General features: G+C 33.7%; 2 pseudogenes; one reads left to right on the top strand and one right to left on the bottom strand.

The window, feature by feature from the left end:
- Positions 1-138: 138 nt before the first annotated feature.
- On the bottom strand, positions 139-7867 carry LOC125814695 (beta-phellandrene synthase (neryl-diphosphate-cyclizing), chloroplastic-like; annotated as a pseudogene).
- A 976-nt stretch (positions 7868-8843) lies between these two features.
- LOC125814754 (tubulin-folding cofactor C-like) lies at positions 8844-9867 on the top strand (annotated as a pseudogene).
- The last annotated feature ends 13630 nt before the right edge of the window (positions 9868-23497 follow it).

Below are 23497 nucleotides of genomic sequence, written 5' to 3'. Positions count from 1 at the left end.
TAACAATATATAATATAGTCCATCATGTAGAGAGGGAAGACACAATTATACATCAAACTTTTCTTCAATTCACAGTGTAAACCAGACAAATAAATTGAAACAGAAGGACAATAAAACACATAAATTTAAAAGGAGGGATTAATGATTGAGTGGTTTGTAAATGACTTCATCAATGTGATTCTTCATTTCCTCTGGAAATCTATATTCATCACCATGTGAATAAGTGAAATAAACCATTTTGCTTGTCCTCCAAAATATTTCTTTGCATAATTGAGGCAATTGGCTTCCCTTTTTTTGAACTAAAACCATTTTCAACAACTCTCTTCTATTACTTTTCAAGATTTCCTTTATCTTCATTATAGCTTCTTCCTCAGAAATATTTGTTCTTCTTGGACTTTGTGTCATCAGTATTGTGACTAAATTCATTGAGCTCTCCTCTTGTTCTCTCTACAGGAAAACATGTGAGAGACAATTGACCAATATTAGTAGTTTATTCAGAATTCAATAAAAAAAATATGATTTTAGAACCTATAAACTTGAAATTCTAGATCAGCATCTCCTTACTCATCAAGATTTTGTATTGTTTACCATTGGTATATTGGACAAGTTGATTGTTTTGACATGAAGAGAAACTCTAATATTATGGGCGTGTTCGGTACATAGGAAAATGACTTTCTCACTAAATTTAAAAAAATGGTCTCTTTTCCAACTTCTAACACATCTCATCTTTACCCTGTCTCCTAGCCTACCACCCTCCATCCCTACCTCTCATAGCCAACTCCACCTCTTCATATTATTTGTCTAGATAATATATGAATACTTTTAGACAATATTATTTATTAATAGTACCAAGAAAACAATATCACATGAAAGTTATCTTGATGAGCCAAACTAAAATTAAAACAAAAAAATACAAGAGTTGTTACCTTATAGGTTTGTAAATCATTGAGGAGCCTCATGACTATACCAGTACAATTGCATAAACCATATATTTCATCACTTTCTAAAAGATCCTTGGAGATGTTTATTCCAAGATAGTATTGTGTTGTTAGAGGAATCAATCTTGAACCAAATATTATAGAAGTAACATACAAATACTCTTCTATGCTTGGCATTGTCTTGCTTGTCCACCACTCTAGTCGTTCAATCAACATGCACTTCATCACTTCAAGCCACTATTGAAATTCCGAGATAATAGACATAGAGTTTAAGAAAGTAAATTAAAAATAATTGAAATAGTTTTTCTATTTCAATTTGTAATTTGTCTTAATTGACTAAGTATACAGTTTAAGAAAGTAAAGAAGATTTTAGAATTTTGTGGTGTTAAAGTAAATATATGCTTATTGTACCAAAATGTTATTTAATCAGATGTAGTCGTAAAGATGTCATATATATGACATATTGAAATTAAAGAGTTACAAATTAGAAATAGACATTCTTTTTAAAACAAACTAAAAAGAAAAGTAAAGAAGATTTTTGAATCTTGTGGTCATAAATTAAAAATATGTTTTGTATCAAAATGTTCTTTAATCATGTGGTCTTAAACATGTTAACGTAAAATATTGAAATGAAAGAGTTGTCAAATTAGAAGAAAAAAAGTTAAGACAAACAAAAATAAATAAGATTTTTGAATCTTTAATCTGAAATTAAAAATACGCTTAACGTATCAAAATTTCCTTTAACCTTCTGGTTTTAAAGACTTACATATGACGTGAAGTAGAAAATTAAAGAATTGTTAAATTAGAAAAGACGTGTTTTTTGTCTTTTTAAATAGACTAAAAATAGACAAATAAATTAAAACAAAGAGTATAAAAATTTGTTAAAGAGGGAAGTTAGAGAATAATTCCCTTACCAAATTAATAAGATGATTTTTGACAGATCGGCCTTGTTTAATTTCAGCAATTGTTGCAAGCTCCTCTACTAATTTATAAAAAACAGAAAGAAAAAAACTTTAACCCTCTCAGAATTATAACCTACACTTGCATAGTCATCCCACCTGTAAATAATAATCGATAAACTTTAAGTGTTGAAACTAATTTTATGAATACACATAAATAAACCAAAAATACTTAATAAGTCAGTTTGACGAGCTTATAAGTTCAGACGAAATACCTTTCTATAAGTTCATCGAAAAGATCATCGACCACGGTCAGGAGCATGACGTATTTTGCATAAATGAGACGTGCTTCAGAGAATTCAGGGTCGGAGACAACAACAACGCCAATTAAGTAAGTAGTATATATAAATTGTTCTGAGAGTCTAAGTTGGTCTAATCTGCAATCTTCAAACCACCTACATTCGTATATGTAAAGGTGTTTGACTTCACATGAAGTTTAAGAATTAAAAAAAAAAAATCTTAAAAAATTCATCGTCATCTTGTCATTTCCTTACCTAGGGAAGTTGAACGTTTATAGAAGATGACTTTTAAAGAAGAAGATGAATTGAAGCAGAGTAGTATATTATTTCTTCAGGAAAAGATTACTTTACATTGAGACTCTAGTCTTGTATTTATACACATACTCATCCCTCTAATTGTTTCTTGAATGTAACTAACTTTTAACTAACTAATTTTTCCTAACTGACTAACAGTGTTCTAACTATAATTTGAACCTTTCCTCTTTTGCTTCTTGAGTTCTGTTAACACTCCCCCTCAAGCTAGAAGAGGCAAATATATTTAGAACTCCTAGCTTGGACAATAAGAACTCATGTTGTGCTTTGGTCAGACCTTTTGTAAGGAGATCAGCAGGCTGGTTCTGAGTAGGTATGTAGCTCACACTGATTAGTCCTTGTTGCAGCTTCTCTCTAATAAAATGACAATCGATTTCGATATGTTTAGTACGCTCATGATAGACTGGATTAGCTGCTAACTGAATAGCAGACTTGCTGTCACTGTGTACGTGTACCGGAAGCCTTACTTCAGCTTTTAACTCCTTCAGCATTCCCACTAACCAAACTAACTCAGCCACAGTAGATGCCAAGCTTCTATACTCAGCTTCAGCTGAGCTCCTTGATATTGTTGTTTGCTTCTTGGCTTTCCAGGATACCATAGACTCTCCAAGTTTGATTACATAGCCTGTTACAGATCGCCTTGTAATAGGACAAGCTGCCCAGTCTGCATCACAATAGGCTGTTACCTCATTGTTTGGATTACTTGACAATAATATACCCTGACCTGGTTGTTGTTTGATATACTTGACAATTCTAAGTGCAGCATCCATGTGAGACCTTTTGGGTTGTTGTAAAAACTGACTTAAAGTTTGGATGCTGAAAGAAATATCAGGTCTAGTCATGTTCAGGTATAGGAGTTTTCCAACTAACTTCTGATAGGAACTTTGATCTACAAGTTTGTCTCCTTGATTTTGCCCTGTTTGATCATCATATTGTTTAGATGTCAACTTGACATTCACATCAATAGGTGTGCCAGAAGGTTTAGCAGCAGACAATCCCACTTCAGATATAAGTTGAAGTGCATACTTCCTTTGATGCATAACAATTCCAGCTTCAGATCTTGCAAATTCTATCCCAAGAAAATACTTCAACTCACCTAAATCTTTCATTTTGAATATCTGTTGTAGAGAATCTTTTGTTCCTTTTATCAGCTCCAAGCTACTTCCTGTAATCAAGATATCATCAACATACACCAATATTATTGTAATTCCTTCAGAGTTCTTCCTTGTGAACAAGGAATAGTCATGTTGACTTTGGTTAAAGTTAAGGTTTTGTAATGCTTCAGTAAGCTTGTGATTCCATTGTCTTGGTGCTTGCTTAAGACCATACAAGGATTTGATCAGTCTGCATACCTTGTTCTCCCCCTGACTAGCAAATCCTTGAGGCACATTCATGTAGATTTCATCATGTAAGTCACCATTTAAGAATGCATTATAAACATCCATTTGGTGAATGTGCCAACGTCTTGACACAGCCAATGCTAGAATAGTTCTAACAGTCACCATTTTTACCACAGAAGAGAAAGTTTCTTTATAATCTATTCCCTCCTTTTGACTGTACCCCTTTGCGACTAACCTTGCTTTCAATCTTTCTATCTCCCCAGTGGACTTGTATTTGATTTTATAAATCCATCTACAACCAATTGGAGATTTCCCTTTGGGCAAATCAACAAGCTCCCAAGTGTTATTATCTTGCAAGGCTTTTATCTCAGCTTGCATTGCCTCTACCCATTTTGGCTCCTTACTTGCCTCTGCATAAGTAGCAGGTTCTGTATTTATAGAGGTTGCTACAACAAACTGCTGATAATTCTTAGATAAATGACTGTAAGACACACAATCTGATATAGGAAATTGTACTTCCTTGTTAATATTTAGAGACACAAAATCCTTCATCCATACAGGTGGATGTACCCCTCTTGTAGACCTTCTTGTAACAACTTCTTCCAGATTGCCTTGATTCTCATAATTATGTGTTTCCTCCATATGTTCCATCACAGTATTCTCTTCTACCATTTCCTGTTCACTTTCCTCAGAACTTTGCATTTCTTGTGAACAGTTTTGACCAAGAGTAATATCTCTAGTCACACTGTCAACTCTTGGAATCCAATCTACATTTAGTAGTTCAGCATTCATATTATCCACAAAAGGACCAACTTCTTTGTTTGTGAATGTAGCCATAAAGGGAAACACTGACTCCTTGAATATGACATCTCTACTTACAAAGAAGTTATTTGATGATAAATCAAACAATATGTAACCTTTTTGAGTTTCTGAGTACCCCATGTGTAGTGAAGATTTTGACCTGGATGCTAACTTATCATTCTCTAATAGATTTTTAGCAAAACACAGACATCCTAACACTCTTAGGTGTGTCAACATTGGCTTGGTTCCATATAGCCTCTCATATGGAGATTTATCTCCTAGGACTTTACTAGGCATCCTATTTATTAGATATACAGCAGCTAGTACACACTGTCCCCAATACCTTATAGGAATGTGCCCTTGAAACCTCAAGGCTCTTGTTACCTCTAAGATGTGTCTATGCTTTCTTTCAGCTACTCCATTTTGTTGTGGAGTATAGGGACATGACCTTTGATGTATTATACCTCCTTCTTTAAACATATTTGCACATACAGAGTTTACAAACTCTGTACCATTATCAGACCTGACCTTCTGGACTGTTTTACCAAACTGAGTTCTTACAACCTTCAGAAACAGTGATACACATACACAGACATCAGACTTATTTTTCAACAAAAAAATCCAAGACATTCTTGAGAAATCATCAACAACTGTAAGGAAAAATCTATTACCATCAAAAGTTGCCTTCTTATATGGACCCCAAACATCCAAGTGAATCAGTTCAAATGACTCAGTACTTTTAATACTACTAACAGGGAATACACATCTTGTTTGTTTTGCATAAGGACACACACTACATTTATTCAAAACTCTGTTCATACAATCTGAGTTTACAGGAAACAACTTGTTCAAAATGTGAGATGACACATGTCCTAGTCTCTTATGCCATACACACACCTCCTCTTTTGACAATTGTTTTTCCTTTTCCTCTCTTTCTGTCATCATACACGACTGGTGTGTTATCTGATCCTGTGTAAGATTCTTCAGTAGCAAGTACAGCCCATCACTTTCTTTACCAATCGCCTTCACCTTGCCAGTGTAAAGCTCCTGAAACGCACAAAAATGTGGAAAGAAAGTGACTGAGCAACCTAACTCCTTAGTCATTTTGCTTACTGACAATAGATTGTACTTAAATTCTGGGATGTGAAATACATCTGTAACTATAATTGTTGGAGATATGCGACAAGAACCAGTATGAGTCACATAGGCCACTTCACCATTAGGTAATGATACTGGTTTTGGACATTTAACCTCTACTACAGACTCCTTATTAAGCATACCAATTTTCGAAATCATATGATTTGTTGCCCCTGTATCTATGATCCACACATCATTATTTTCAGACACTAATAGAGCCTTACATGCTGCATTAGTCTGAACTTCATGAGCCTGAACTCCATGAGCTTGAGCTGCATTTCCTGTATTTGCAGTCCCTTTATTCTGCTTAAGCATTTGTAGTATTTGACTGTATTGCTCTTTGGTAAAAGTGCAGCCTTGTAGGTGTTTTGCACACTCATCTTCTTCATTATTTCCAGCAAATGACTTGCCATTTGTACCAGGCACATTTGTGTTAAATCCATAGTTAAATGATGTAGAGCTATCAGATACACCATCATATGCCTCTCTTCTTGTATTACTGGATTCATTCACCACCATGTAGGCAGTATTTCCTGCTCCATTAACTGCCTTCCTCTTTGACTTGAATTTAGGAGGGTATCCAATTAACTTGTAACATTGATCTTTAGTATGACCCTTACACCTGCAGAATTCACAGACAATACCAAAGCTTTTCTTGAACTTGTTTGGTACTTGTGCACTGGTAGACCCTCCAGATCTTGAGTACATTGCTAGTGGATCAACTCCAGACATACTTATAGAATTCATACCCATGTTATTACTGTTAGAAGCAAATCTTTGACACTCATCACTAACAACCATAGCATATGCCTGGTTCACTCCTGGTATAGGACTCATTAATAGAATTTGACTTCTAGCCTGTCCATATGATTCATTCAATCCCATAAGGAATTGATAGAGTTTTTGCCTGTTTACATGATCGATAAAACCTCTTGATTTTTCACAGTTACAACCAGGGATGGGACTAGAGCTTCAAACTCATCCCACAAGTTCTTAAGTTTTGTAAAATAGACAGACACTGAATCTGTACCTTGCTGCAGTGTTGCAATTTCCTTATGTAGACTGAAAGTTCTTGATCCATCCATTCGATCAAACCTTTCCTTCAAATCATTCCAAACACTTTGAACAGTGGAGGCAAAAGCTACTCCTCCTAACAGACTTTTTGAAACAGAATTGAGAAGCCATGAAAGAACCACAGCATTTACTCTCTCCCATTGATTCCTTAATTCAGGAGACACACCATCTTTTGTACATGAACCATCCACCAATCCAATCTTGTTCCTTCCAAGAAGAGCCAATCTAATAGACCTGCTCCAGACAGCATAGTTTTCAATTCCAAGAAGTTGAAACGAAATGAGATTAACTCCACTAATGTCAGCTGGACTTAAGAACAGTGGATGATTGTAATCCATTCCTTGACTCATTGACGTAGCTGGTGTGGGATTATTGTTCCCAGGATTTCCACCATTACTGACATCAGTAACATGGCCACCATTGTTAATTTCTTGAGACATATCAACCATCTTCACTTTGTAATTGCGGAAGCTTAATCAACTTGAGACTCTGATCTTCAGAAATCCAAGATTTGTAACTCACACACCTGATCTACTCAGACTTTGATCAAAGCTCTGATACCATGAAGGTTTATAGAAGATGACTTTTAAAGAAGAAGATGAATTGAAACAGAGTAGTATATTATTTCTTCAGGAAAAGATTACTTTACATTGAGACTCTAGTCTTGTATTTATACACATACTCATCCCTCTAATTGTTTCTTGAATGTAACTAACTTTTAACTAACTAATTTTTCCTAACTGACTAACAGTGTTCTAACTATAATTTGAACCTTTCCTCTTTTGCTTCTTGAGTTCTGTTAACAGAAGTTAGTGCCACAGTGAAGATGGATAAATATGAAAGTTATAAATATCTATATGATTATAAATCATTTTATTAAAAATTTAATATAATTATCGCTAAATATAAGAAAAAATATCATTTTTCAACGGACTAAAAAAAAAGAAAAGTATCAATATATACCTCTTGAGTTGTTGAAGTTCTTCTCGGTGTTGAGCTTGGCATAAGTTAAAGTCGTGTATTGAAAATATTAACAAGTCCTTATTGTTAATGTTGGGTGACCTAAAAGAGGAAGACTTAGGGTGTGTTTGGTACGAAGGAAAACATTTTCCAGAAAATGTTTTCCAATTTTCTCATGTTTGATTGGGTTAAATGTTTTGGAAAATGTTTTCCAAATCAACTCATTTTCCTCAAATTTAAGGAAAATGACTTCCCTTCAAAACTTAAGGAAAACATTTTCCAAAACTCTCTTCCAACTTCAAACTACAATTACTTTTTTGTTGAAAAAATCAATTTATTTTGTCCCTACCCTCAAACCAGCCCCCAACCAACCCCCCCAAAAAAATAATAATTTAAAACTTGTTTTTAAATTCAATTTTTTTACCCACCCTCACCCCCTCCCAAAAAAATATTAAAAATTATTTTTTAAAATATTTCTAATTTCAATTTTTTATTTTTTACCCCCACCCACTACCCTCGCACCCCCCCCCCCTTTTCCAAATCAACTCATTTTCCTCAAATTTAAGGAAAATGACTTCCCTTCAAAACTTAAGGAAAACATTTTCCAAAACTCTCTTCCAACTTCAAACTACAATTATTTTTTTGTTGAAAAAATCAATTTATTTTGTCCCTACCCTCAAACCAGCCCCCAACCAACCCCCCCAAAAAAATAATAATTTAAAGCTTGTTTTTAAATTCAATTTCTATTCATACTTGCCCACCCAAGTATTGAGAGAGTTCGGATGTGAACCTGGGATCACTGTCGAAGACCATAACTATTGTCTATCTTGTAGATTCGCTTGAAGGTTTGTCTATCTTGGGGACTCGCTTGGAGGTATCTATTCACGCTTCAAGAGGTAATTCTTGAATTAAATTTCAGTAAGTTTGTGTGTTCTAGGATATTATATGTGTTCTAGCATAAATGATTTGATTATCTATTATTCATGTAAGTAGTAAGATTCTAGTATGATTTCGATGTGCATAAAGTTTTCCAACAATTGGTATCAGAGTCACTCTTGCTTCTAAATAGATAACTTAAAACATATGTGTATATGTATGTGAATATATGCATGAATATGTTATATTTTAAATTTGCTTTAACGTTTTAAGGATAAAGAAAAATAAAAAAGGGTCAAAAATACCCCTCCTCAACTTTGGTTTATAGTTTGACTTTACCCTCGCCGTTAAAATGAAGTTAATTTTACCCCTCCCGTTACTAATTTCACCAAAACTACCTCTCATTTGACGGAATCCTCAAAATTGACCCAAATTACCCAAAAAAAAAATTTAAAAACCCTATTCCCTATTTTTAACCTAATGCCCGACCTGCCCCGACCCTCTAGAGGATAATCCATTCCCCTTTTACCCATTCTCTCAAATTTTACATATAACGTATCCTCCATTCTTCTTCATTTCTCTTCCCTCTAATTCGGAATCAAACTCTAGTTCATCTCCCCAAGTTCCTTCCTTTCTCGGAATCCAAAAACTCCATTGAATCCACACTCTCTCGCATCCTTCAGACGCCCGATCCGTATTCCAACCCGACTCTTAAATCTGAACTCGACAATGTCTCAATATCCATTGCAAATCTCGAAAAACTCGTCGCTGAAAACTCCTTTTCCCTACCGTCCTACAAAGTCCGTACATGCCTCAAAACTATAACCGATCTAAAACAATTAGTCAAACAGGTTACGTGCGAAGTAATCCAAGGAAGAAATTATTCTCTTTCAAAAATAAATCAACGAAGAAAATCGCGGTGCAAAATGACATCATATAAGAAGTTCCAAATGTGGAATCAAAGGATTCAGTGTTAAGGGTTTTGGATTCGCTAGGGTTTAGGGGCAAAAAAATGAGGTATTAGTGAAGGAATTTCGGTAGGGGTAATGATGAAGAGATCATGGAATTTGGTTTATCAGATTTAAAGGGTTGTGATGTGAGATTAATGGGGAGTGTGAGGGCATTGTTTGTGCATAAACTGATTGAACGCGTTGGCACAGTTGATATGGAAGAACAATCAGAGGGAAGAGAAATGAAGAATAATGGAGGAGAAGTTATATGGAAAATTTGAGAGAATGGGTAAAAGGGGAATGTGTTATCCTCTAGAGGGTCGAGGCATTGGATTAAAAATAAGGAATAGGGTATTTTTTAAAATTTGGATAATTTGGGTCAATTTTGGGGATTCTGTCAAATGAGGGGTAATTTTGGTGAAATTAATAACGGGTGAGATAAAATTAACTTCATTTTAATGGCGAGGGTAAAGTCAAACTATAAACCAAAATTGAGGGGCATTTTTGACCATTTTCCCAAAATTAAATAGTGATGAGATGAATTTGGTGTGACGGCAAAAGTCAGTTTAATCGTCCCGTAAGAAAAAATATGATATATATTTTTTGGCGTGTTCAAAGTTCAGATCTAAACTATTTGACAAACAACAGAAATTGTGGGGCAACTTTTTACCTTATCCCGACGGCAGCTGTTAGTAGTGGGTGTTGTTCTTTTCCAACCTCTAGTTCTAATAAAACCAACCCTTAATCTTTTATTTTTTAAATTTTTTTTGAAGAAAAATTTATCTGACACAATTAAGTGTGGGATAAGGGAAAGTTTTTTTTTTTTTTGTTTTCAAAACAGTTGCACGTGGGAGATGTGTTTTGAACAATTGGCTTCAATTCACCAAGGTCTTAGGTTGGTTGCCTTGTGTTGTTTAGCCGTTTTAGCGGTGTACTTAATTATATGAGCATTCCATCTCACGTGAATATATTAATACGTATTTATTGATATATATATAGAGAGAAAAAATCTTATAATTAATAAATGATTACCATTAAGTGGTTTCTTTATTTGGAATTATTAGAAGTTCTTAATATTATATATATTTGAGATTATAATATTTGAGTTGAGAATTATGATAAATAACTAGGATCCACGAAAGTGGTCTATTTATTTGAGTCGTTAGAATATTCTCATTGTATCATGTGTGGATTGTTCTTCATAAATGTATACTAGTAAAGATTTGTTTACTCGGAAGGAGATTTACCTTTAGATACTAGTAACACTTAAATTAATTCATGAAAAGAGATATTAAAGATTTTCACCGGTTTAAAGGGAGAAATATAATATTTTGAATTCTCAAGTGTATTAATTGAGAGAACAATATGTTGTAAAGAGGTTAGTTGTGTGTCTTGCCGAAAGACAGGACACAAGTATGTTTTGTGCTCATGAGATAATTATTAAAAAGAGAATAAAAATGTGAACTAAGTTATTTTAATCTTTAACTATGCCTGAAACGATTAATTTTTCAAATTTGGTCATATTTAAGGTGATCATGAATTTTATGATATCTGATTGACTTGAAATTTGATGGTTCCCACGAAAATCGTTTAGATGGGTTTAGGTAGTTTGTCGGATTAAAATTTGATTGAATATGATAAGAATATTATTTATGTTAATTATGTTTATGTTAAATTTGGACATGATTACACATGGTTATTTAACATGAATTGATATGTGATAAGAATGTACGTCATATTATTTTAATTCCTAAAGATACTTAAATTACTTGAATTTGAATTTGGTCACAGCTTTGGAAATATAGATTCTTTATATGCTCCAATTGACCTGAAATTTGGTAAGTTCATTAATAACAGCCTAGTAAGAAGTACTCATTGTTATGTGGTTATGATTCTTTGAGGTCGTTAAAATGATTTTCAAGTTGTTCTTTCAAATTAAAATATGATTTAGTATGGATCAATCCTTTATATATGTTTTATTTATGTTAAATATTATGCATGAGTACACATGATGAGTTAAAATGAATTGATATATGATAAGGATATAGATCTGATTTATTTTTCTTAAATCGTTTGAATCTGAATTTGATCATAGCTTTGGGGATAAATATTATTTTTGAACTCCAATTGATCTGAAATTCGGTAGGTTCATCAGAAACGATCAAATTTAAAATACTCATTATTATGAAGTGATTTGGTAATTTGAGGTCGTTCAGAAGATGTTTTTAGATAATTTTTGTATCTTTAAATATTAATTTTACCGAAAAAATTCTCAACTATAATATAGTGGTGATAGAGTTTGTTCTCTATGGTCTTCATGACTTAATTTTAGTGAAGTATTAAGTTCATGTGTTGGCTTAGACCTTCCTCCATAACGGATGAAATTAATACAAGTCATTAAAGTTTAATCTCTAGTTTTGATTATCTGTAGTGACTCTCCTAAACTGAGTAATATTTGAATGGATCAATGGATCTAGGGATAATGATATTCACTTGACTTAAATTAACATATACTCTCCATATGAGTTAGCTTTTGTTCTAAATTTGTTGAAGAATATCTGACACCACATATGTATGTTGCATGAGTAGTCATTTTTTCATCAAAATTTATTGTTCAAGATGCATTAATATTTATGAGATTGTGTTTTGAATTTTAATATTCAATGTATACATAAACATGTTTCTTCTTTTTTGGAATTTTAAAATTTCGTTCTTTGTTCTTTATTCTTAATTCGTGTATCCATTTCACAAAATGATGATATATGATAAGAATTACTGAGAGGGAAAATCTTAAATTCTATTTTGTCCAAACAACGTTTTCAACCAAATTGATCATAGTTTTGGAATTCGAAAAAAAAAACTCTGATTGATCTTAAATTTGGTAGATTCATAAGAACGACCTAGTAAGATGTCACACCCCAAATCCGGATGTGATGGCACGTGTCCATTTCCCACCGGACACGTCAGCCTAACCCAACCACAACGATAGAGAAGTAGAAATACGAGAATAAGAGATAATAAATAAGCGGAAGACTTTAATTAAAACTCAACACTACCCAGAATTTAGTTGTCACATGTACAAACCTCTAAATACAGAATTCGAATAAAAATATACAAGTCCCAGAGTATAGTTCTCGAATAGAACAAAACTGAAAGTAAAGATAACTCAAGGGCACGTCTGGATTGAACCGCTACCTCTCGAGTATGTCCTGAAACTCAATCTGCTAAAGAAAATACTAAGCCAAATCTGAGAGAGCTGTCAACTTACACAATTGTATAGAAGCAAGGGTGAGTACCGAAAACCACAGGTACTCACAAGTAACTCTAAACTAAGCAAAACTAGTAGCTACAAACAACTCCTTTCAATCCCAACCGAACCACCGAAACTTCAATCTAACAGCAAACCAACCAACCTATACTAAACAGATCATATTCAACAGCCAGAACCAACGGTATATCCTCATCAACCTCAGATCAACAAATAAGAGCAAGTAGATCAAATTCCACATAAGAAGGGTAAACCGATACAATCCACACATCACAGACAAAGATACGGCAAATGCGATGCAAAATGCAATAATGATGTCATGTAGTCGTGATACATGTCTGTCCTACGATACACATCTGTTGACGTAATCAGTCTGCGCTGAATACTCAAATCAGAACCCATGGGGGCCACACATGAACCATGTATCACCGCCAAAACCAGATCCCATCGGCATCCAAATCGCTAGCCGGAGCTAGTCCATCTCATATATCTCTAGCCGAAGCTAGTCCATCTCATATATCTCTAGCCGAAGCTAGTCTCAATTGTGTCTCACATCCATCCATCCTCATATCAATGTCTCAGAACTAATGCAATAGATAGTTCACACATGGGATGAATAATGAATATGCACATGTCATCAATCACAATCATATCACGATCACATCATAGTATTACACATCATCTGTCTCAATCACAACCATATCACGACCACATCATAGTATTACACATCACCTGTCTCAATCACAACCGTATCACGACCACATCATAGTATTACACATCACTTGTCTCAATCACAACCATATCACGACCACATCATAGTATTACACATCACCTGTCTCAACATCAATGTCTGTATTAATCATAGCCTACTCATGCTCTCCTATCCCCTCAATATCAGTTATCACATGACTTATTCAACAAATTCAAGTCACATATAACACATTTAGCTCGTTTTATTCCCCATCTTTCACTACAACAATTTCAATCAACAAATAAAACTCATCCTCAATCCCCATTACTCCCCAACACAATTAGGAAAGTAGTCATGCGTAGTCTAAAAGTTTTACAAAGTTTGGAAGCCACTTGCCTTAAAACGAACTCCAAAAGTTACTTGACTTGAGCCTTTCCTTCCCGAGTATAATCCGGATCACGATAATCTATTCAAACAATTATTCACAATCACAATTCGAGTTCAATGACACCAAAATCAAGAAATTTAGGGGAAAAGGGCAAAACGGTCCAAAAGTCTCATACCGGAAAACGATACCCAAATCTGGAAATTTTTGATGTAAAATGATCCTTAAAGTATTTGGAAGCTAATGGTGAAAACTAATTTGAAAACGGAGTTGAAATCAATTCACAAACTCAATTTGAAGGAAAATTCATGTTCTTGAAGAAGCCTAAAATATTCGGATCCGAAACCCCGACTCGAAAATGAAATATTTCTTGAAAAACATCTTACCCATACTTAGATAATTTCAAATATGAAATTTCATCAAAAACGGAGCTAAGATCGACCTTGAAATTATCAATTTATCAAACTTTAACTTTACCGGAAAAGTCCAAATTGTACGCGGTTAATATGATGAAAATAATCGATGAATCAATAATTTTATGTTAAAATCAGTTTACCCATAACATAAGGATCGTAAATATACCTTTTTCATCAAAAAGGGAGTCCAAATCGATAAAACCCCAATTTTTCCCAAGAAACTTACGGATAGGAAAAAAAAACCAGATAAAGAAATTATGAGAAAATGTCGAATTGAGGATTGAATACTAACCCTCATATTAATTCAAGAATAAACCCGTAAGAATCACTCCATTCCGATCTCTAGGACTCCCGATATGCTTAAAATACCAAATGAACACAATCTGAGATTTTTATAACAGTACATGGCTGTTATGCACCAGAAAAACAGCAGTTAATCTTTCACTAAAAAGGCCGTAATTTCCTCATACAATAGTGAAATGACCCGATTCTTTTTTGTAAATGTCTTAAATAATGATACGGCCTTGCTCGTTCAATCGGAGCTCAATTTCATACTCGTTTGCCCAGTAAAATATCATTTCTACTCGGTAAACAATTATTTCTTATTTGCAATAAAAGTCTAATTTCGGGTTAGCGAAAATGCACCAAAATTTGCAGATAAGTCTTATAATTCATGCTCAAAATTTCAGAACCTTCGGAATAATTTTTCGACCCTTAAAACTAATAATGAACCCTTTAGTTGTCACAATTTGCTGAAATAGTGACAAAGCATCCAAGAAGCTTAAAAGCTCACCCAAAACTCATTTGGCACTTCCCGAACACGAACCAAATATGCTACTAGCTCGAAAATGACGTTTCAGACTCAATGAAATCGTCGAAATTTGAATTCGAGGTCTCCTTGACCCGGTATCCGATAAGGCGTCAAGAAACTAAATTTAGGCTCAAAAACTCGAAACGCACTCGGGGCCTCTAAAAAATCAACCAAGACTCATTCTAGACTTAGAATCACCCCCTGAATCCAACGGTGCCCTCGAAATTCCATTTCGAGCACCGGAACCTCGTTTGTTGACCAAAGTCAGCTCTTGATCAAAATTTCACAATTTTAGCAACTTAGGACCTCAAATCTTCGTTTTAACTCCAAATTCGACTCCGTAAATTCTCATAGACCCGTTTCGACATTCTAAAACTGCGGGAATCGACGAAAATTTGATTCGAGTCTCGAAACTCCAAATGACTTGAAATAGCACTTTTAACCAAACTTTAACTCTTAAAAACTCAACTTTCCAAAAACTCAACTTTTCATCAATTTTCCTTCAACCCAACTTCGAAAATACAATAATTAGGACTCGGGGCAACTATCGGAAGGGGTAAAACGGTCATTTTATGAAAATTTCCAAAAATGACCTTTAGGGTCATTACACTATGTAGTGCTTAGTCGTAGTGGGAGAATCATAGCAAAGATTGATTTGTTTTGTATGCTTGAGAGAACTTTTATGATCTGAAAAGAAGTACACTCTTGGAAGGTTTCATGAGAAGCTCTCTCAAGATCTAGTACAAAATTGATTTGTTATGACGAAGCACTACTAGACAAAATTGCATGAGAAAATAGAAATAAAGGAATGCTTGTGAAAGTTGTAAATGCATAGTTAAGAGTCTAAGTGGGAGATTGTTAGGGTATATACTATTAATCATGTGTTTAGACATAGTATTCTAACAATTTTCAAGATTAAATATCTAAGTGAGAGATTGTTAGGGTATATACTATTAATCATGTGTTTAGACATAGTATTCTAACAATTTTCAAGATTAAATATCTAAGTGGGAGATTGTTAGGGTATATACTATTAACCATGCATTTAGACATAGTACATTATAACAATTGTGATGGTTAAAAGTCTAAGTGGGAGATTGTTGGGATATATATTATTAACCATGTGTTAAGAAATAATATTTATTACAGAATAAATATTTGCTCAATTTTAATAGATCATATATTCGTTTATGGTGTCTATTTACTTATATAATAGATGATTTAGTGTGTAGAGTTTTAGCTTATACACAGAGGATTAAATCATCGGTTCTTATAAGTATAAAGTTTTTTGTTCACAATCTAGGATGGAAATTGGACATGTCATCGGTACGATTGTAGCACAAGATTATAGGTAATTTATCTTGATTATGGGAACAGTATAGTTCCAACTTCTTGTGCTAGTGCATTTTGTATGTATTGAACGGGACCGAGTAGAGATAGTTGTTTTAGACTGACTGACAAAACATATTCTCTAAACTATTAAATGTACTTATATTCTTAATCCTGATATAACTATTATGATCTGTATATATTAATTATCGTTTTGATTTATTAAAAGGTGAGATTCTGAGATAGATCAATATGCCTGGTAAGTTGGATGATAATAATATATATTGGTGAAATAATTGTTGACGCCTAATTTTGACCCTCCCCAATGATAATCAATTTCCGAATTTCTTAATTTCTCAAACAATCTAGAATAATTAACTTTATAAAATTAAATAGTTTCGTGGTTATTTTAAGTAATTTTAGTCAATTTTCATAATATTTTGGATAATAAATATATTTCATAAATTATATATGTAATTAGTATATTTTATTAATATTTGAAAATCATCTCAAAAAGATTTCGCATTGTAAGTCGAATGTTCTTTAATTTAGTTTAATTTCAATTATGATTACAACTAGTTTCTATTTTTAATTAATTACTTTATAATTGAGTTTATTATTTTATTTCGTTGAAATTAAGAAGCTCGTTAGTTGACTATATTAGTTCGTCCTATTTTAAGTTTAAGCCAAATTCACAAGTTAAACTCAATTTGGTTAATAAGTTGGCTAATTTTATAATTCATTTGGCCAAGTCTTAATTTCAAATCTAGCCTCTTATTTACCCTTACCTTTAATCCTAAAGGACCAAATTTGGGCCCTTTTTATTTCCAGCAGCCCTTAGCATCAAGACCAACCCAATTCCCACTCCATTCACATTAACAATACAATACATACATGTACCAACCGACCCATTCCAATAAAATAATAAGAGAAAATACATAATTACCCCATGAAATTTGTACCCTTTTTTTAAGTAGACACCTTAAGTTTGCGGGGGTCCTATTACCCCACGAAACCATCCAAAAGCACAATAAATACATCATCTTGACCCATTTCAAACCTATCAGTGTTGTCACGCAGGTTGAGCACGTCAAGGAATAAAAAAACAACATCCAACCAATGTTAAAACGCCATGTGGCATTCCCAATTTGAATTAGCTTCTTCATTAAATAGACCACCTTCCCAAAATTCTCCATTGTTAGCCATTGGAGATCTGCAATTTCTCATTTTAATTACTTTTTTTTTGTTTAAAATCTGTGAAATCAATTTCCTATGATTAGGATTTGAGGGAGAGATGTCAAATGCAAGACAAACGAAATACGCATCAAACAATGTAAAATAAACTAACAACTAATCACTACAAAATTCACTTACAATGTAAAATAAACTTTTTTTTCAAAGATTTTTCAAATAACTAACCTATGAGCCTTCACTTCTTCGTTCCGACACCACTATTCAACAAATTTCAACCAGCAAGGTTACCAACTAGCTTCGCCTCATGAAGTTTCTTAGGGTTTTGATCGGTCGAAGAGAGAGAGACGAGGGTAGGTGAAAGTGAAATGGGTTGAAAATTTCTTAGAGTTTGGGTTATGGGTTAAAAAATAAATGGGTTAGGATAAAACCCGGCATTTTTTAAATGGGTTGGAGATGTGGCACACACTCTTGGATTGAGAGCACTGATGGTGAAAAACTGATATATTTATTGTGCTTTTGGATGATTTCGTGGGGTAATAGGACTCCCGTAAAGTTAAAGTGTCTATTTAAAAAAAGGTATAAGTTCCATGAGGTAATTATGTATTTCCTCAAATAATAACAACAACAACAGTACACCACTACATACAAAACAAACGACCCCACCTGTGTTCTCCTTCTTCTTCAGCAAAGACCAAAATTGTCAAAGCAGTAGCGGCTGTATACAGCAGCAACACAGCTCATAGCAGCAGCACACACAACACCCAGACGACCCATACACGATTTCTTCTCTTTCACGCGTCAAAATAGACGGAAAGCTGCCACCATCTTCATCAACAGTGCAGCAGGAGCGAACTTGCATTTACGTCCTGCAACAGCCGCGAAAAATCGCCCTTGACTCGCGTGGATGGGCGTCACGTCAAGCATAAGGCGGTGGGTTTGATCTAAGCCTTCCACGCTGATCCTTTCATCCGGATAATTCGTGGGATTTAGGGTGAAATCTCGTGCAAACCCAGCTGCTCCCTGTTCCGAATTTTAAATTTTCAAGCCAAGGGAGAATTCCATTTTTGACCCTCGTTCCTATCCGTTCTTCACCCTAATTCCCCCTATAAATACCTCTCTTCTCTTCCATTGTAGGGGGTTGGGAGAAAATTTTTAACTAAAGGCAAAGAGAGTAGCTTAAAATAAAAATAGCTAAAATACATACGAAATACACTTCGGGAAAAGAGAACTAGTTTCAGTATTTTGGGTTCGACATTCTATCCAGGTTTCTTAATCGCTGATCGTGGTCAAGTTTACGTAGTGATGGAGTCGTCCCCTATTCATCTTTCCCTGTTTCGCTACCCCGGAAAAGGTAAACCCCATTTCAGTTCAACCTCTCTATTGTCTTAATGGGTTGGCTGTTCGTTTTTTTTAGTCATTGCAAATCTTCTAAGTGTTGGGAGTCGCTTATTGTTTCGATTTAATGTCAGCGGTAGAATTTGTTCGATAGTTCGAATGTTGTTCGTTTTTTTTTTTCCTTTTCTTTGAAAGTTTGAGGGTTTCTCTCTGTCTCAAGTCTCTTTCCTCCTTGCTAAGTTTACTTATATTATGATATTCCTCGCGGTGTTGGTTGTAAGTCGTGTCCTAGTTTTGAAGTTCTAAATACAATCCGCCTGTCTGGTCGGTCTAATATGTGGGGGTCTTCATTTTGTTTTAGCTAGTAAATCTTGAATTCGATATAGTTTACTACCTTATTTTCTGTTTTATAATACCTGCTTAGTTGCATTCAGGGTTAAGTGTTATATTCAACCCGTTAGTTGTTTATTTTTGTCAACCTTCATGTCCAATTACTTGTAATGGGTTTGATTGGTCTGGAGTGAGTAGAATGGGCAGGCGCTATGTGCGTCTCAAGCTGTTTAGATGTCCATTTCGTGTCGGCTTGCTCCGTCTCCTATCTCTTTGATGCTACTCTTCTTAGGCTCTATTTTCATGTCTTTATGCATCTTTCCTTTCTGCGAAGCATGCTAAAAAAATGATTTTTTTTATATGTATTTAAGTCATTCTTGAATAATGATGTTTGACCGTTTCTTTCTTCCTGTTTTGAGGTTTGTGATTTCATTGCTTAGAATGATTTTTGGTTCAAGTCTCCGCCCCATTTTTGTTTAATATTTCTTGTTTAAAATTGATTTATCTTTCCATTATACGCCTTAAGTGTGTTTGTATTGCCTCTTTCGGGTTATGATCTATATAAATTTTACTCTCTAGTAGCAAACAAAATCTGCTCTTTTCTTTACTGTTTGTGGTCTCGGTGAGCTTCACTTTTCTTTTAAGTCTTGATAGATTGAATAAATATAGAATTATGGGTGCAATACTATATGTCCAGCTGTTGTCTCTTCTGTTTTCTTTTCAAGCATGTCGCTGTTGATTTAAGTGAAGTATAAGGTCCATTTACTTGCTTCATTCCTCCATGCCCCTTTTCCTCATTTCTTTAGGTTTAATTTAAATACATTTGGGTGTTAAAGTGTTTGAAAAATGATAAGTTGCTATGATTTTAAGGTTCTTTTCTTCGAATATCCTTTGTCTTAAGTTTATGGTATCGTTTGAATGGAGTTTAGTTACATGTTGTCCGGTGGATTTCATATTGTGAGTTGATTTCAATTTTTACATTCTTCAGTGCCATAGGATTCAGGAATCGTCTTTTATTTCATAGTTAGTTTGATATTGAGAAAATTTCGCTATTTATTTGAAGAATGTCATTTGCCGGTGATTTAAAAATCTTAGCCTAAGCATGAGAATCTATTTGTCCCGATTACGGTGTGGCTCCCTCTGTTTGCATCTACTCAGTTTTTATGTTTTAATCTTTGTTTGTCGCCTGTGCATTTATGGAAGGGTATGGCAATTAATTTGAGCTTTCAGAAAATGTTTGGCAGTGTAGTGTCTTTTTATTCTTATTTTATTTTTATTGATGTGCTTAGTAATGTTAAATTATGAGAAAGAATTAAATTATGCCTCATTATTTACCTATTTTGTGTTGATAATGGATTATCTCTACAATGCTTACCTGCTGCACATTAAATGCTTATCATGCGCATGTAGTCTTGTCCATTTACTAAAGTTATACATTAGCATATTCACACAGTAGTTTTTGCTTTAGCTAAATAATAATAATGTTCATTTTGCTTCTCTCAATTGGAGTGATGTTACTTTATCAATTGACCCATTTGATATTAATAGTATTGATTGTTCCATTTATTTTGTTTATTTTTTATTCGAATATTGCGCTAAATTTTAGGCATAATACATATATTGGACCTTAAATTTGGCTTCAAATTTTAACTTTGACCTCCAACTTTCAAAGTGCACAAATAGACACTTTAACTATCCAACCTTTTAATAAATAAACACGCGTGTCTTACCTGGCAAAACGCGTGACGTGCACGCATTTTGCGCGAGTGAGAAGTAATTTTTAGGCACACAACAGTGAAAAAAATGTTGAAATGACAACTCTACCCTTAATTAATTTTTTTTTTCTTTTAGTTCTAAAATGGACGTGTAAAGTGTTTAATTAGTTGGCAGCCATTGAGTGGCTCACTAATACACGTGGCAGCGATTGCATTTCACGCTCTTGGCTCCAAAAATCGCGTGTTTATTTATTAAAAGGTTGGATAGTTAAAGTGCTTGTTTGCGCACTATGATTAAAATTTGAAGCCAAGTTTAAGGTTAAATATATGTATTAGAGTCTATTCATAACTCTAATGCCTTTTTCTTTTGTATTGTTTGTTTGCATGTGAAATATGTCCGGGTTCTATGGACCCTTTCCTTGCATTTCCCTTTGGACCATGGAGGCCCAATTCTATTTTTTATCTGAGTCAGCCAATTATAAAAGTCGACGAATAGATCCTGAAGTTGAAAGAAGCAACAGATTGAGAAATTGAAAAATTTGGGCCAAAGGCCCACTCTTAATTCAAAAAATAAATAAATTGTATTTTGTTATTTTGGGCCTAAGCCCACTTATTTGCTATTACTTGTTAGTTTTTTAGGACAGATGAAAGAATTGGGCGTAAGGCTCAAAGAAAAACATCTTTTTTGTGTTAGTTTAGGACAGGTGCAGGTGACTCTAATGGGCCTTCAAATGAAAATGGGCTCAAATACCGGTTCAGGCGGACAGGAAAACTAGATTTGGGCCCAAATCTCTTTCCCTCTTTGTTTTATTATGTTTATTTACTTGTTAATATTTGCCATTAATCTTAAGACCAACAATTCAAATTCTCGAAAGACGTCCATTTCGCTTTAAGAAATTAACTAAACCAGTCATCTCTTAACAAGACTTAAAGAAATAATTGTATAAGATAGCTCACTTAGATAATATTTAAATATTTCCTTTTTTCCCCTTGAAAATAGTTCTAACTATAAAATAATTCAATTTTGCAATTTAAGTTAAGTTAAATTATTTTAGCCAAATAATTAATTATTGGATAACCGCGTATTAGTGGGCATTTCGGGTGTTTTCAAACCCTTCTCAAAATGTTAATATGAACCCCGAACCCCTTTGAATACTTTCATTAGATTTCTGTTTTAATCTTTTGAAAACGCAGTTTTTCTTGATTTTGCTTCCAAAATTAAGTGGCGACTCTTAAATCAGTCTTAAGTATATTTTTAAATAAAACAATAATAAGTTAGTTGATGGAATCCATGTCTCGTTATAGAGATTGATTGATATGTCTTTTTGAGAAACTTATAAGTTTTCATCGTGTCAAACCTTGCAAGTGGATTTATGAATCCGACACATGAAATAAGTTAAGTAGTGCTCTAAAGGAAATTAATCATTAAGTTAAATTCGTCAGTAATTTAATTTATTGATTAGTATCTGAAATCTTAACATGGGGAATTACATAAGTGTTTAATGGGAAATTACGAAATATAAATAGAGGAGTGCAATTACGAGTTTCTAGTGGAATGATTTGTAATTTATTATGGTAAGAATAATTCAAATTAATTATTTGGAATTATTTCCATAATAGGAAGCCTCAATAATTAATTTTGTGGTCCCTCCAGTGCCCATATTTAACTAGAACTCAAAATCCTAATTCTAAAGGGAAAAGGGGAGAGGCGTTAGTTTTCTTATAAAAAGAAAACTAGCGTGCATTTTTCGGTTGAAGAAAAATAACGTGTGTTTGGTTCTCCTCTTTGGACTGTGAAGAAATCTCTATAATTAGGGATTCTTCTATCCCTAGATTGATTAGTTTTCTATTCATACTTGCCCACCCAAGTATTGAGAGAGTTCATATGTGAACTTGGGATCACTGTAGAAGACCATAGCTATCTTGTAGATTCACTTGAAGGTCTGTCTAACTTGGGGATTCGCTTGAAGGTATCTGTTCACGCTTCAGGAGGTATTTATCGAATTAAATTTCAGTATTTTTATGTGTTCTAGCATGATTATGTGGTCTAGCATAAACATTATTGGTTGTCTATTATTCATGTAAGCAGAAAGATTTTGGTATGCTTCCGCTGTGCATATATGTTTTCACAGATCCAACATTTCTACAAGAACACAAGACAATAGTAATAGTCATGCTTTGAGATTACAAAATAAAATTGAATTGTTATGGTCTTCTTCCTTTGACTCATTCTTTCTTGTCTATTTATTTCTACAAATTTATATTGCATAAATTTCATATTGATTCATGAAAAAATTGAGATAGTGAATGTATATTGTATTATGTTTATATAGTTGTCTTCAAATTTTAATGGTGTAGAAATCTTTCAAATTCTACAATTAAGTAATGCAGAATTATGTTGTAGATGAATGAAAAATAAACAGTCTTTTATTATAAA

Source organism: Solanum verrucosum, unplaced genomic scaffold, assembly GCF_900185275.1.
Source record: "Solanum verrucosum unplaced genomic scaffold, falcon-dt-bn FXZP01000268.1, whole genome shotgun sequence".
Classification (NCBI taxonomy): Eukaryota; Viridiplantae; Streptophyta; class Magnoliopsida; order Solanales; family Solanaceae; genus Solanum; species Solanum verrucosum.
The sequence above is the reverse complement of the archived record's forward strand: the minus strand, read 5'-3'. Positions and strand labels throughout refer to the sequence as shown.